General features: G+C 42.6%; 1 pseudogene; it reads right to left on the minus strand.

The window, feature by feature from the left end:
- Positions 1 to 999: 999 nt before the first annotated feature.
- Positions 1000 to 3095, minus strand: LOC110549613 (nucleolin-like; annotated as a pseudogene).
- Positions 3096 to 15346: the final 12251 nt, after the last annotated feature.

Raw genomic sequence — 15346 nt, forward strand, 5'->3', positions numbered from 1 at the left:
ACTGGCAGCCTAGAGTATTTCCTTCCTGTTGTAAGGAACAACGGGTGATGGGAGCGATCTTTGTGTGGCCACTATACATTCCACCACAGTCAGTGACAAAATTCAAAGTGAGTTTGGCAGCTACATTCGATTTCGTTCACCATTCAGGGATGTAAGTCATAGATGACACCACCATCTCATAGATCAGAAATAACTGAAGAGCCATAGAGTATGGTCAATCAGGTGATGGAGCAGAGGTGTCAGTCAGAGGCGCCATACTTTTTTTCCCCCATATCCCTTTTCTCCTTGGAATGCTGGCTCTTGGCTTCTGACATCAGGAACCTCACTATCTAGAGCAACAGGGTCTATCAGGGCTCTCTGCTGTGCTCTGTGGCCTATGTTGTCCAATATGGCGGCCACTAGCTGTGTGGGCTAATGGAACATTTGAAAAGTAACCAGTGTTATTATTAAACTTAGCACATTTCAGGGTTTTTTTGTTTTTTTCTATTTTTTTCAGAGTTTAGGACTTTTAATTTGCCCTAAAGTCACTGAAGCAAAAAAACATGATAAACACTCTTTTACAGCTCCCAACACAAAAAGGAAAAAGAAAAAAAGAAAAAGAATTGTAGGAAAAAAGGCTTTGTACATAGGGTAAAAGAATGTAAATTCAAACATACAGATGGGGTTAGCACAATTACCCATCTTGAAAAAGTTACCTGCTCAATGACAGGGCCTCCCAAGGACATCCCAGGACAGCATACAGCCAAGGTGGTCTACTTAGAATCCATAGAAAAACAACATCTCAAAGAGAGAGATAACCTGTTCGTTTTGACTGAGTTCATATAACTCAACAGGGCACCTCTTGAAATGCTATCTTTTATCTGGATTCCAAGCCAGACCACGTGGCCTGTAATCTGTCCTGGAATGTCCCTAGAAGGCTCCACCACCGAATAGGCAACATAGTAAAAACCGCAGAGTCCTTTCTTTAAAACGAAGAGGGAAAGAATGGAGTAGAGAGAACTATTCAAACCTCTTTCCTTGCGGCTTGAAGTCTCCTCTTCCTCCTCCTCTTCTGCCACCTGGAAGCTTCCTCAGTCTCCAAAGCCTCCTTGGCCTCTGCTGCCAAATCTGCCTCTTCTTCTCTGTTATCACCTCTGCCTCTGAAACCTTCTCTGCCTTGGTCACCAAAGCCTTCACCCTTAGGTTTGGCCCCGTCCAAGGTAATCTTGTTTCCATCCATTTCTCCATCTTCCATAGCCTCCTTGGCAGCTTTGGCATCTTCCTCACTATTAAAGTCTACAAAACCAAACCCTTTAGAAAAACCAGCTTCCCGATCAGTGACTATTCTTGCACAAAAGGAGCCTTCAGATGATTCTTTCAAGGTCTCTTCAGTGGTATCCTAAGACAAACCTTTAACAAACCTTTGACAAACAAGAGTTTTGGATGGCTGACTTCTTGCATTAGGTGATCCCCTCTGTCCTTGTAACTCCAGCCTGATTGTTCTGCCCTCAATTTCCATATTATTACAGGAACCTAACGCTTCTGTAGCACCTTCAAATGAAGCAAATTCTATATATGCATATCCTTTAGATTTGCCATGTGGGGTCTGGGGCACTTTGATAAAAGTTTCTTTCTCAAATACTTCCTGAAGAGTTTCTTCTGCTGCACTAGGGAAAAGATTACTTAAAACGGAAGGTTTTGATTCACCAGCAGCACCCAATATGCCATTCTTTCCACCTCTCTCTTGCCTTTGTCCTTTCCCTCCAGTGTAGTAGAGTGAAGCTGATCCCCCATCAAGTTCTGCCTCCCTGCTTTTCTTCAAGGGTTTTCTCTGCCTCAGCTCCAGACTTAAATTCAATATAAGCAATCCTTTCACTCCTCCCATCCTGGCTGACCAATCTGATCTTCAAACACTTCTTAATTCATCCTCAGTAATGTTGAATGAGAGGTTTTTGGCTGAAAGTGTTCTTGAAGCTTGAACTTTCTTACTATCTCTTCTTTTTGGTTTTTCTAGTTTAATTTCATTGCCGAGCACTTTTAAACCAGTGAGCTAGCTCCAAGGCCTTCTCTAGGTCTTCCACACACCCAAAGTACACATAACCAAATTTCCTATTTGTACCATTTCTGACATCCACAACAGCAAGACCATTTTTAGCAAAAAGTTCACTGATGGCAACTTTTAATTCAGCAACAGACTTGCTTGGATTAAGGTTTCTAATGAACAGATTGAAAGGTGTAGATGGTTCTGAGCATTCTACTTTCTATTCCTTGGCTTCAGTGGCTTCTTTCTGTTTGGTCATTTCCTTCTTCTGTTTTCCAGGTGCTGCTTTAAAGGGTTCTTCCTCCTCCTCCTCCTCTTCTTCCTTATCGTCATCCTCCTCCTCATCATCCACACTTGGCTTTCACAGGAACAATCTTTTTTTTTTTTTTTTTTTTTTTTTTTTTTTGCGGGAGCTTTCTATCCTTTGGCTGTAGTTATCTCCATAACTACTTCTTCTGAGTCATCTTTCTTTTCTTCATCATCATCTTCCTCATCTTCCTTATCCTCATCTTCTGAGGCAAGAGCAGCAGTAGCAGCTGCTTTTGCTATTTTTGCTCCTTTCACTACTACTGGTGGCTCAAATTCATCCTCCTCCTCCTCATCTTCATCCTCATTACTGTCATCTTCCTCCTCATCACTGTCTTCTTTTTTTTTTACATTCTTACCACTCTTATCCCCCATGGCTAGTGTGACAGCTCCCTTCTTACCAGATGTTGCTACCAATGTTTTTGCTTGTGTGGCTCCCTTCTCACCAGGTGTTGCAACTACTTTGGCTGGCATAACTGCCTTCTTAGCTGGTGTGGCTGCTGCCTTTTTGCCTGGGGTAACATTTGCTTCCTTAGCTGGCGTGGGAACTGCAACCTTTTTTGTTTGTAAAATGACTACCTTCCTTGCTGGAGTTATAGTAACCTTCTTGCATTTTTTGTTTTTTGTTTTTTTTCCCCCGAGGGATGACAACCTCTTCTTCTCTGATGTCATCTTCTTCATCTTCACTATTTTCTCCCACATCCTTTGGGGGAGGAGCCATTATCTTGGACTCACCGTGGGTTTTACTGGCCTTTGAGAGTTTCACCATGATGACTGTTATGAAGGTGGTGTGTGTGGAGAGCAAGCAGCTCAGAAGAGCCTAGGGGAACCCACATGATTGAAGACTCTGGAGCACATTCAACTGCCCGCCAGCTATTGCTAGTGTCTGAGGCCAAACACTGAGCACATTTAGTTTTGAAAAGCACATGTGCCTAGTAGGTAGCATGTTAGGCAATGGGAAGCTATTCATCTATTCGGTAGACAGGAAAATTGGTTTAAAGCATGTAGGTCGTGGTCACAGGGACTACTACCACAATATCTGGTCTAATTAGGCATTTGTTAAGATGCAGGAATATCATTACAGAAGCAAACACTTGAGAAAAAAGGATTTAAGGAATGAAGGGCTTATTTGGTCTATTGTTTCAGAGACTGCAGTTCAGCATGGCAGGCAACCTGTGGCTAGAGCGGAGAAACTCCCATCACGGTGGCTGGGAAGCAGAGAGGGAAAGTTGCCTGTGATTATCAGGAGTCTTCTCCATTTCCCCTTTAATGGCCCTCCCACCCAGAAGTGAGCTGTACTAAGCTCGTAGGCCCTTTTCAGCTAATCCAGTTGACAATCAGAATTCACCATTGTCAAGAGACAGTAGTGATTTTAGGGGGGGAACGACAAAATGAACCAAACATCTGAGAAAATTGAGTTCTAGGTGTTCACAAACACACACACACACACACACACACATTATAAAATTATATATAATTTTGTATATACCTAAATATAAATGCATAATTTCATATAAATAACATATATAACATAAATTTGATATAATTTCTTATATAAACATGTAAAACATAATTTCATAAATATAATTTCACATATATAACACATTATATATATGAACACATATAAGCAGTGTTATAATATTAATATGGAGCTAGAGGAATAAAAGGATTATAGGAAAAAACATATTATAATAAACCCTTCAACATTTTTTACCCTAACAATATCCTCCTTGTGTATGGCTATGGAGAAATTGTGACATCAGCAGACAGAGGTTTAGTAAAAGCAAACATGTTTGTAGAAAATGTCATCTAGCAGCCGAAGGACACCTAACAGGGCAGCCACATCCACAGCCATGAGGGAAGCCAGAAGGCAGGAGCTTAAAACCTAACATCACATCTGAAATGTAAACATACGGTAGGCACTCAGTGCCTTCTGGGATTGGTTTCCAAGTGGAGTGGTTAAGGGAGAGTCAAGGTTTGCATCTTGGAAGCCGTCAAAGTGAGTAGCAGGTGAGGTTTCAGAAAACCTAGTCTGTAAGAATTAGAAGAAAAAAGTTGCAGAGTCTACCAGATATTTGTTATCATTATGTAGAAAAGGAAGGACAAACAGCTACGGATGACTACTGCTGGAGAGAAGAGTCATGAGAGGTCAGGCTGTGTGACTGTACTTTCAGACCTTGGGGCCAGGGATAACAACAGCAGCAGCAAGGGGCCATGTGGGTCAGGTGCTTTAGACCACTAAGAAAAGAATCCACAGGTAAATGCTCAGCAGTGAGGTTAGCTGTTTAACACTATAGCAAATCAAGAGCTGTAATAGATCCATGCTTTGGTTTCTTTCTTCTAACTTAATTCTAATGAGCATTTCTTGAGGGGAGTTCACTTCATAATGATGAAGTTGAAGCTTTGGGAGGTTAAACTACTTTTCCACATCATACAGTAGAGACAAGAGGTTGAGGCATCAAAATGTGAGTACTGACAGTAACTCAGTGTAAGGTAGTATGAGATTCATGTCATGAAAGGGGATTTTAGTGTTATTCCCAATTTTCTGAGAAAGCGCCATATTGATTTCCAAAGTGGTTGTACAAGTTTGTACTCTCACCGGCAATAGAGAAGGTTTCCCCTTTCTCCACATCCTTTCCAGCATGTGCTGTCAATTGAGTTTTTGATCGTAGCCATTTTGATGGGTGTAAGATGAAATCTCAGGGTTGTTTTGCTCAAGATCCAGCTATACCACTCCTAGGCATATACCCAAAAGATGCCCCACCATTCAATAAGGACATTTGCTCAACTATGTTCACAGCAGTTTTAGTTTATGTGAAACTATGTTTCACAGAAGCTGTGAAAGAGAGGTGGAGAGCCTAGTATAAAGGGTCCTCAGAAAGGATCCATCCAAAAGGGGATCAAAGCAGATGCTGAGACTCATGGCCCAACTTTGGGCAGAGTGCAGGGAGTCTTAGGGAAGAAGAGGGAGTTGGGGATAGAGGGACATGGAGGGGACAGGAACCCCACAAGGATACTAACAAAGCCAAAGGACCTGAGCCAGGGGGTCCTTCAGAGACCAACAGAGGACCATGCATGGAGAGAACCTAGACCCCTGTTCAGATGTGGTCAACTGGCAGCTCAGTCTCCATGTGGATCTCCGAGTGAGGGGAGTAGGGGCTGCCTCTATCACAAACTTGGTTGCTTGCTCTTTGATCACTCATCCCTGATGATGCAGCATTGTTAGGGCATGAAGGAAGAGAATCTAGGCAGTCCTGATGAGACTTAACATACTATGGGTAGATGGCAATAGTGGGGAACTCCCCCTTTCAGTGGATTAGGGGAAGGGGCTGGATGGAAAAAGGGAGGGAGGATGAGACTGGAGGGGGAGTTTAGGGAGGGGCTTCAATTGGGATATATAATGAATAAATTGTGAAGAAAAAATTAAAAAAATGTAAAGAAAAGGGAATTTAGTCTTCTAGGACAGCATCAGAACAAGGCAATGGTACATTATCTCCATTACATCAGAGTCAGAATCTGTAGTACTAAGGCACTATGAAGGTAGACATCTCAATCATGTAGCAGTCAATTTGCCCATGAACTCTATGTCTCAAATTAGAGACTTCCTGGAAGAATATGAGATCTTTTTTTATGTATTTCATGTTCCCCAAAAGAACAGTAAACAGACAAGCAACGCAGCCCATGGTCTTTATTGAGTTCTTTCTGATGTCCACCTCAAGTGATCACCGAGTACTCTCTGATGCCCATCCCACCTCAAGTGATCCCGAGTCTCTCTGATGCCATCTCATTTCTTTCTCCCTACACTTTCAATGGCTACTGTTTTATGACAGTGTAGAGACAGTGAGGACCCTGCAATAGATACAAACCAAAACAGGATGGCAGAACCAGGCGTTTGTTGCCCAGCCCAGAAGAAATTAGACCCTCAGTGTCCAGGGACAAAGGGGGTACTGACCAAATCTGGGGAGGTAGAGTCTCAGTGTTGAGTTATTTATCCTTCCCATTTTAAGGTCAAAAACTGAGTTTTGTATCAAGTAGCCTATAAATCAGTACAAACCATAAGCCCATGTGCATTCCTGAATGAGAGGAACTTTCAAAAGCATGCAGCTTCAGGCTTAGGATGGTGGCTATGGGGTTAATGTGCTTGTCATTCAAGCACGAGGACCTGATTTATAATCCCCACAAGCAGATCATGGGTGTGGCAGGTGCCCCTGTCACCCCAGCCCTGGGGAGGTGCAGACAGGCAGATCCTTGGCTTTTACTGGCCAGGTCAACCTGACAGTCTGAGCTGTAGGTTCGGTGAGAGACCTGTCTCAAAAAAGACAATGGAGGGTGACTGTGAAAAGTAGCTGCTGTTGATTGCTGATCTCTATTTGTGTACCCACACACATGTTCACACACAAACATGTATGCACACATACATGTACTCACAAAAAAAGAATGAAGTCAATATATAATCAGTAAGGGATGTCCTTTTTAGTAGAAAATAGCTCTCATTGTAGGACGATATAGGACACATTCAATGGAACCTTTAGTTTAGCTTCTCTGATGTGCCATTCTTTCCTCAGAAGATAATTAGCCATTTATTATCTGCCGCCCATGTCATGTGACACTGAGAAACTGATCAGCATCCAGCCAAAAATGTCTGCCTTTGGACCGGAAAGAGCTGCCAAGTATGGATTAAATTGATAAAAAAAAAATAATTCCAAACATGATTAGAGTCACATTGTTGTATACCCTGCACAGCAGGTGGAGAAGCCTTAGAGAGAATCAAGGAAAGGTTTAGGGAAAGCAGATTAGCAGAGAAAGATTAAGTATGTTTCAAAAGCACCCCAGAACATATTTCAAATGACAGCCCTTCCACAAGCAATGGTAAACTATTAGGCACACGGAAATTCAAGCCCTTTGTCCAAATACCTATCATAGACACAGTAAGACACATAAGTGCACATGCCCTTGTGGAACCAACTATGCATACAGAAAATACTTAGAAGTGATGATTGTAACTGACGACTGTGTTATTTTTTTATCTTCATGTTTCATCACACGACTTCATAGAAAAGTGTTCTTATTGTCAAAGGTTCTGACAAGACAAAATACACAAAAGAAAATGTGAAGATCAGGAGCTGAGGAGATGGCTCCGTGTACAAAGCACTTGTTGGATATGAGAGCATGTGGACAGGAGTTTAGGTTCCCAGAATCCACTGGGAAGGCGTGGTTGCTATTGTCAGTCCAGCACTTAGAGGCAGAGATGGGATCTTTAGGGTGAGTGGGCTGACTAACCTAGCAGAAATTGGCTAACTGCAGGTTCAGCAAGAGACTCCATTTGGAGAGAAGGAGTGGAGAGAGACCAAGGAAGACCCTTGAGGTAGCTTTAGGCCTGTGCATGCAAGCATGTGCACCTGTACACACACACATGATAACATGTGCGCGCGCACACACACACACACACACACACACACTAGCAGAAACAAGGAACAAACCCACGAAGAGAATGTCACAGTGCCTCCGTGTTATAGCCTCCTCAGGAGCCCCACCTCCATGTTACATGACCCACGAGGTTAACTGATGGGAAATGTAGCACGAAGCCTCTCGTCCTCTCTAGAGATAGAGAGCTCCATCACTTTCATTTGTGCTTTTACATAATTTTGTTGTATTACTCGTTTTTTACATAATAATATGTGTTGGATCTATTTACATATAAGCATGCAAAAAAGTCAAATGCTTGTCACAGTGTTTTTTTTTTCAATGCAGTTTATTCAGGAACATTGAACAATCCTCGGACCCCGGGGAAAGCCAGCCCACAGCTTAAATAGCCTCTGGGTAGCCAACCCAGGCGTGCCACGGGGGCAATGCAGATAGGTCCACATACATGGAAGCAAGCCAGATCCTCGGCCTTAGCCAAATGTGGAGTTGTTCGTGACAGAGAGCACTCACCATCGGGAAGGTGGAAGGCGGAAACCAGCTCCATCTTTAAGGCATAGCATTCCGCAGCTCTCTACAGTTCCCCCTTTTTGTTTTAGACGCATCAGGCAAGAGTAGAGGTCTGATCTCTGATATTAGAAATAAATTGGTACTTTGTACAGATGTTCATTTAGGTGTCATCCACCCAAAGAGCATCAGACCCGTCTGATACCTTTTTCTCAGAGGCGGGACCTGGGGCATCAACCCGCATGCAATCAGACATGCTCTTCTCTGGGTCCAAAGCGGCTGACCCTGAGTGCAGTGCTTAGCCTCGCATCCTGAGCGTATCATTTTAGTTTTTTATGGTATCCAACCATGCTTGGGGAGAATGTCCTGCTTCAATGGCTGTAAAGGCCTGAATGATCATGGCTGCATCACACTGTTGTGAGACTCTAATCTTGCATATATACCACAGGCAAACCAAGGAGACCAACACCAGAAGGCCTGCTAACACTCCCATGCCCGCCCATTCCTTCAGATGATTCATGGCTGCAGCAATCCATGTTGATAATCCTGTGGTTAGTCCTGCGTCCACTCCGGTAGAATTTACTGTGACAATGGCCACTCTCAGCTGCTCCATCGTAGTATCAAATTCTCCAGTCCAATTACCTAAAATATAGCTCGACAATTGTTTAGACAGATTTGCAGCGCAGGAAAAATTCTCATGTTGTATGCTAGTGACACAAAGTCCAGCATACTTTCATTGACAGCCAGGTTGAGCGATTTGCCATAGGGTATCAATTTGCTCCTGCAAGAGGTCAATCCTCTGATTGAACACCATCAAGCTTCCTTTTAGTTGAGCATTAATTCCTTTATGTACAACTAAGGACTGAGCTACATTGGCTAAATGATTATTCAGGGTCTGAGCAGTCTGCCCAGTATGACTCATGGCTAATGCCCTGGTGGTAGCTCCAACAGCCGTCAATGAGATGGTAGTAACAATGGTGGCTGTAGTTCCAAGATCCCTTTTCTGTCTGAAGAGAGTCATAGCGTGAGGGGCATCAATGGGCATAGGCACCCAGTGAGGCATGCGAATAACCAGGGCATACCTAACTTTACTAGCATTCCAGCATTGGGCAAAAAAGCAAGTATCATTACCACAATTACTTGGCTCTATCTGGCTAATAATAAATAAAAATGGGGGATATAGACAAACAGGTGTGGGCTTATAGGAAATATTATAAGAAGCCTTAACCCCTCGTTGGAACATCCTGCGTCAGTTCTAGAACTAGCAGTGGTGGTGTCCGAGGTCTGAGTAGGTTCAGGAGACCATTGCCCCCAGGGGCGAGACGTGTCACAGTGTTTTTATGTGTGTACGTCTGTTTGTGTGCTGTATGCATCTGTGCTCATATGTGTGTGACTGTACATACACTGGCATGTGTACATGGAGGTCAGAGGTCAACATTAGGTGTTTATCATTGTTCACCTATTTTCTTGAGACAAGGTCTTTCATTGAATCTGATGCTCAGTCTTTGTGCTAGACTGGCCAGCAAGCTCCAGGATTCTGTCTATCTCCATCCCACGCCCAATGTGAGGATTACACCAGGCCCATACGCATACCCACACAATTTAAAAGACTAAACAATTAAAAAAATTAAAGATATATTAAGAAATCAGCAAACAGGTAGGCTAGAATTTATACTTAGCCAGGAAACTAAGATTTATGGCTTGAATTTTTATGACATCAAATATATAACAATTTACAACATATATTACACAGTATCTAACAAGTAAAAATAAATGTGTAATGACTACTTCTCTTGCAATATATAATTTACTTGTGTAAAACTAAGCATGACCCATCCCCTCTTAACCCTAGTTTCTCTTTTTTGCATAGTAAAAGTGAGGATGATAACCCAGCCCCAAGGAATTAGTGTGAAGATCAGACAAAATGATGCCCTCGAGAATTCAAGATGCTCTACAGTAAGAACACAATGGTAGCTTGTGTAACACATCAATATAGAACTTTGACCTTGGCACCAGCCAGACTAGGATTGGATTCTTGCTTCTCCTCTTAGGAAAGTGACCTTAAGGAAGGTGATTAACTTCACGTTCTCCACAAAATGAAGACAAGGCTAACCTCAAAAATACGATGGAGTGAATTAAATCATATATCTTAGCATTAGAACCCCCCCTCCCGCCCCACCCAGGGGAAAGTGCCCAGTATCTTCTGATGCTAACTGTCCATCTCTTTACATTTTTCTTTCTGTTATCAAAAAGCACATTGTATGGCTGCATGCAAGAAAAGAGGCTGCTCAAGCTTGCTGTATTTTTCAATGAATTTGGCACATTTCAAATCTCCTGATATAGCTGTACTATCTCAGAGGAATATCTATGCTTTCCAGTGTTGAAACAGTTTCCCCTAGTGCTCTGGTGTTTAGGCACTTCTTCCAGCAGAAGCACCGGCGGCCTGTGGTGGTGGAGGTCTACATCCGTGTTACCTGGCACACCACCCAGGGAGCAGGAGAGTGTGCTAAATGAACAGTGGGGTGGAGATGCCATCCCCACCTCACAGATGTGGAGGTTGAGGCTCAGAGACTATTCATGAGCTTCTTAAGGTCAAAAGATGAGAGGCAGCTATTGGCTTCACCTTCCAGTTTCCTAAGGGTTCATCCAGCTAAGGCACCTCCTGCGCATTCATGGCAGACGAGGATGATCTATGCAAGAACAACAGTGCAGAAAGGTAAGTGTGCATGGTAGTCTAGGAATAGACTACCATAGGAATAGGAAGAGTATGAGGTCTAGATAAAGGGATGTGAAAGAAAAACAAGAAGAATGGACTGTGGAACCTGATGACACACCCAAAAGAAGACAAGGGAGGTGTGGGGAAAGCTTTCCTGAGAGAAAAATTGGCATGTTTGGTAGCCAGGTAGATTCAGCATAGAGTCTCAAAAAGCTGAGTGGATTTAGAATCTGAATCTGTATGAGCAGCCCCTGGACTCTAGTTTTCAGAGAATACATTTCCATAAGTCAGTAGAAATGACTCCTAACACAACTGCAAAAACTGTCGCCTCGGAGAAACCTCACCCATGCTCTGCATTGCTCTAGGTGTTTGGTAGGAGCAATCTACTTGGATGACACAATCAATCTTTAGAACAGGGCTGTCCCTTTCTCCTTCTGTTTCTAACATTCTCATTACTAAATACGTGAAATTTTCTCACTTTGTTTTGCCCCATTTCTTTTACTTCCTCATCCCCTTGTTCACATCCAACTGTCATTTTCATAGCCGAAGGTGTGTTGATGCCAGACTAGCCCCTTAATTAATCTTCCTTGACAATGTGACTGGGTTTAGAATCACCAAGAAAACGTGTCTCCAGGTGTACCTAGGAAGGCGTCTCCCGGAAGGTTTAACTGGAGAAGAGAAGATCCATTGGAAAGTGGCTGGCAGTATCAGGGGTGCCAGGACTGAGGGAAAAAGAGAAAGTGAGCTGGAAGGCAGCATTCCCCTCTCTCTACTTGCTGACTGCGGCTGCCTTGTGATCAGCCTCGTGGAACTTCCATTGCTATGCCTCCCTTCCCTGCCACTATAGACTGTAACCTTGAACTACAAGCCCAGAGAAGTGTTTCCTTCCTTAAGGTGATTCTTGTCTGGTATTTGTTCGCAGTAATGAGAAAGGCTGCTATTACAGAAGAAATCTTCTTTTCAGCTCCGCCGGGTCCCCCTGACTGTCCTCAATCTCTTTCTACGAAGCTAACCATCACTAAGATATAATGACCAATGGGTTTTTGCCTTGCCCAGTGACTTCTGTATTAACACAGACTACACTAGTAGAAATATTGAGCTTTTTGCTCAATGCTGTGTGCTTGTTAGGCTAATTCTTGCTACTGAGCCACATTCCCAGCTTCCCTTAAGCTATTCTTTTAAGAGAGTAAATGAATCTCTAATGATATTACTGTGGGTAGAGATGCAAGATATTTTTGAAGGGCAAATGGATTTGCTAGACATTTGAAATTACATCCACACCTAGGTTCCCACTAATTCAACCCCTTGGAAGACTGATCCCTTCTAGGTCCTTTAATCACCCCCTCCCTACCTTCTGTGTTAAAATTCTATGACTTGCACATGGCCCAAGGGCAGATGGGAACAATTTTCTTCACATACATAGACAGTGATTCTCTCCACTGTCAATGACATTTCTTTACCCCCGTGGGATCCCTAGGAAATGAGAAAGCTGAGCTGTCCCCAGGGTGTGTTGAATTAGGCCAGTTGCTTAGTTCTCTTTCCTACTGGGAAATGAGTGGGATAATTGAGAAGGAGATGGCGGCATGGTACTCAGTTTTTGAATATGTGTGTCATACACACACCAGGAACTATTGGAGGTCTTCTGACAGCAGTACCTGGGTGATGTGTATGTAGTTCCTTGGAAGAGCAAATGAACTTAACATGGGACAGGGGGAGGGGCTTCTGTTTCCCCACCCATGGCTGAGCAACCAGGAGCTCTAAGAATAATTCAGAGAACTTCCTTAGGACTCATAGCCTTCTCCAGAGAAAATCTCTTTGTTCTCACCCACTCTGGATTCCTGGTTTCTGACCTGTTGCCCGCTCCTTAGACTACACCTCCTGTCCTGTGTCCTGTATGTCATCAGTTCTTTGCTTAACAACAGAGTTGGCTTTTGATTTTGATTTCCCTTGTGAAAGTTATCTCTAATAATTCTGTGCTATATAGACCCCAAGTCAGTTTATGTCTTCTGTCCATTGTAGTCTCCTGAAAATTCAGTGTAAGGACTCTTATCGATACCAGATATGCTGGAATGGCTACCAAATGCCTTGTTTTTTCTTGCAGTAAGTAAAACTTGTTTAGTCAAGACATTAATCAAAATTTATGACTAGAATGCTGCTTAAGCCATTGTCATATTTTTTTTAAAAAAACAATCTTGTTTATTAGACAAATGAGAACCCAGAAGTCATGACCCAGCAGTCATCATGAACAAGAAGAAATGGTGCTCTGAGCCTCCTCAACAGTTGGTATAAAGCTGAATCTTGTAAGATTTAGAATGAGAGTGAGTATACAGGAGCAATCAAAACAAAAAAGCCAGTTTCTAGAAGGACCAAAATGAAAGTGTGCATGTCTCAGCTGAAGAGAAGCTCAGACCTAAGCAACAGAATGAAAATATCGTATCAGAGATTGAAGACTAGCACTGAGCTGTAGGAAGGAATCTTCAGCCACATTTTACAGTGTGTCTGCATCCTTGCTAACAGAGAGAGATCTGAGTGAATGAGCCAACCTTTCATAAAGTGATTATCTAGGTGAAATATTCATATATTACAAGCTCTCAACTCAGGGCATTAGAGATAAACTGTATTGGATATTTTGATATGTTTTCCAGTTATGAGTTATCAACTAGCTCTGGCTGTGTAGCAAAGCAATCTAACATTCAGTGGCTCAAAACAACTGTACAAATTTGTAAGCAGTACTGTTATTGTTCATGCCTCTAAGGTTTCCTGAGGACTAGCTAGTGTGGGATTGACTTGACTAGATGGTTCTGTTTGTCCTGTCTGGGTTTAATCATCTGTCTGTGGGCAGGGGACTGTTGGAACATAGGCTCTAGGCAGGGGCAGTTTCATTGGGTCAGTTCCGCTCCTCATGTCTCTTGCCCTTTGCTGAGACCGGCCAGTTTCCCCAGCATGTACTCTCACAGTTTTGGCAGAACATCAGAAGCTCACCATAAATGTATTCAGTCTCTTGAAGCCTCACTTGAGAATGAGTCCGGTGTCAGTCGATCAGACAAAGCACATCTCACGTCTGAATCCAAGTCAAGAGTTATACCCTGCTTACAGGGTGGAGGGCATCATAAGAGATGAAGCAAGTAGGATAGTCATTAAGTATTTAATAAATGTAAGCTAATAAGAGTTACCTTCATGAATCCCATGAACTAAAACATAGAAATCATAAAATACCGCTAAATATAGAAGCCACAGTAACACTAATAATTGTGATTGCTGTTATGACTAAGAAATGAGAGATGCCATAATTCACTTCGGTTTTTTAATGAAAACAAGATCTCTTTTTTATAACACTAATGAAAAGATGCAAAAGTCAAGAGTCAGAGTCAAGATACAGGAAGGGAAAAGAAGCAAAGGTGATAACTAACTGTACACCTGAACCAGGTGCTCATCCTGGGGCTTGGATGTTGGATGCATAATAAGGAGGCATTAGCAGCCTCCTTCCAGAGACAATGCAAGATGTTTCTGTAGGTCATTAGACTAACATTACAATTAGGTGGCAAACAGATTCCAACTTGGGTCCATTTGGTTCTAAATGTAAGCTCTTTCTGTGTTAGAAATAGTGTTCAACCAAGCCCTTCACATCAGCTCATTTTTACACACAGCGTGCATGCAAACACACAGCATGCTTGATGAACAGTTTAGGGATTCAGCAAATAAAACTGAAATTAAAACAACTCTAATTTCATTGCATATTCTTCCTATTTCTATTTTCCAACAATCTTCATGAGACTATTAAGAAAAATAACCCACACACTAGCAGGAGCAGCAACAACATACAACCATGCTGAGCCTTTATTCTTTTCCTTTATAATATTCCGGGGATTTTTGTTTGTTTTTTCAGTGCAGAGGAATCAAGCACTCCTTTGGATTCTGAGAAAGTGCTGAATTATGGCTCCAGCATTGCTGCTGTAATATTCTAGGAAGTTTGCCACCCTGAATTAATTTTTCCTCTCACTTACATGCACACATACCAGTAGTCCTTGATGCACCCTGACACAGGTCTCCTTACCAGACAAGTCATTCACAGCGTGAAAACATTCTCTTACTCAAATAAAATAAAATTCCAATACCCGGGCCTTGCATTTATCACTCAGCTATCAAGATGCCATTTGGAGACCTTTTCAGATGGTTCAAATTATTTTGCCATCGTCAATCCTGTGAAGTGGGATACGATTGGAAGGATGTTGTGGTTTGTTGACGCATGTGAGCTGTTCCCTGTAGGCTCCGGGGTTAAAACAGTTGGTCCCAGATGGTGGCACTATTTGAGAAAGGCTGTGGAGCCATTGGCTGAAGAAAGTGTGTCCCTGGGGGCCGGCTGTGAGAGTTATAGC

The sequence above is a fragment of the Meriones unguiculatus genome, chromosome 6 (genome assembly GCF_030254825.1).
Source record: "Meriones unguiculatus strain TT.TT164.6M chromosome 6, Bangor_MerUng_6.1, whole genome shotgun sequence".
NCBI lineage: Eukaryota > Metazoa > Chordata > Mammalia > Rodentia > Muridae > Meriones > Meriones unguiculatus.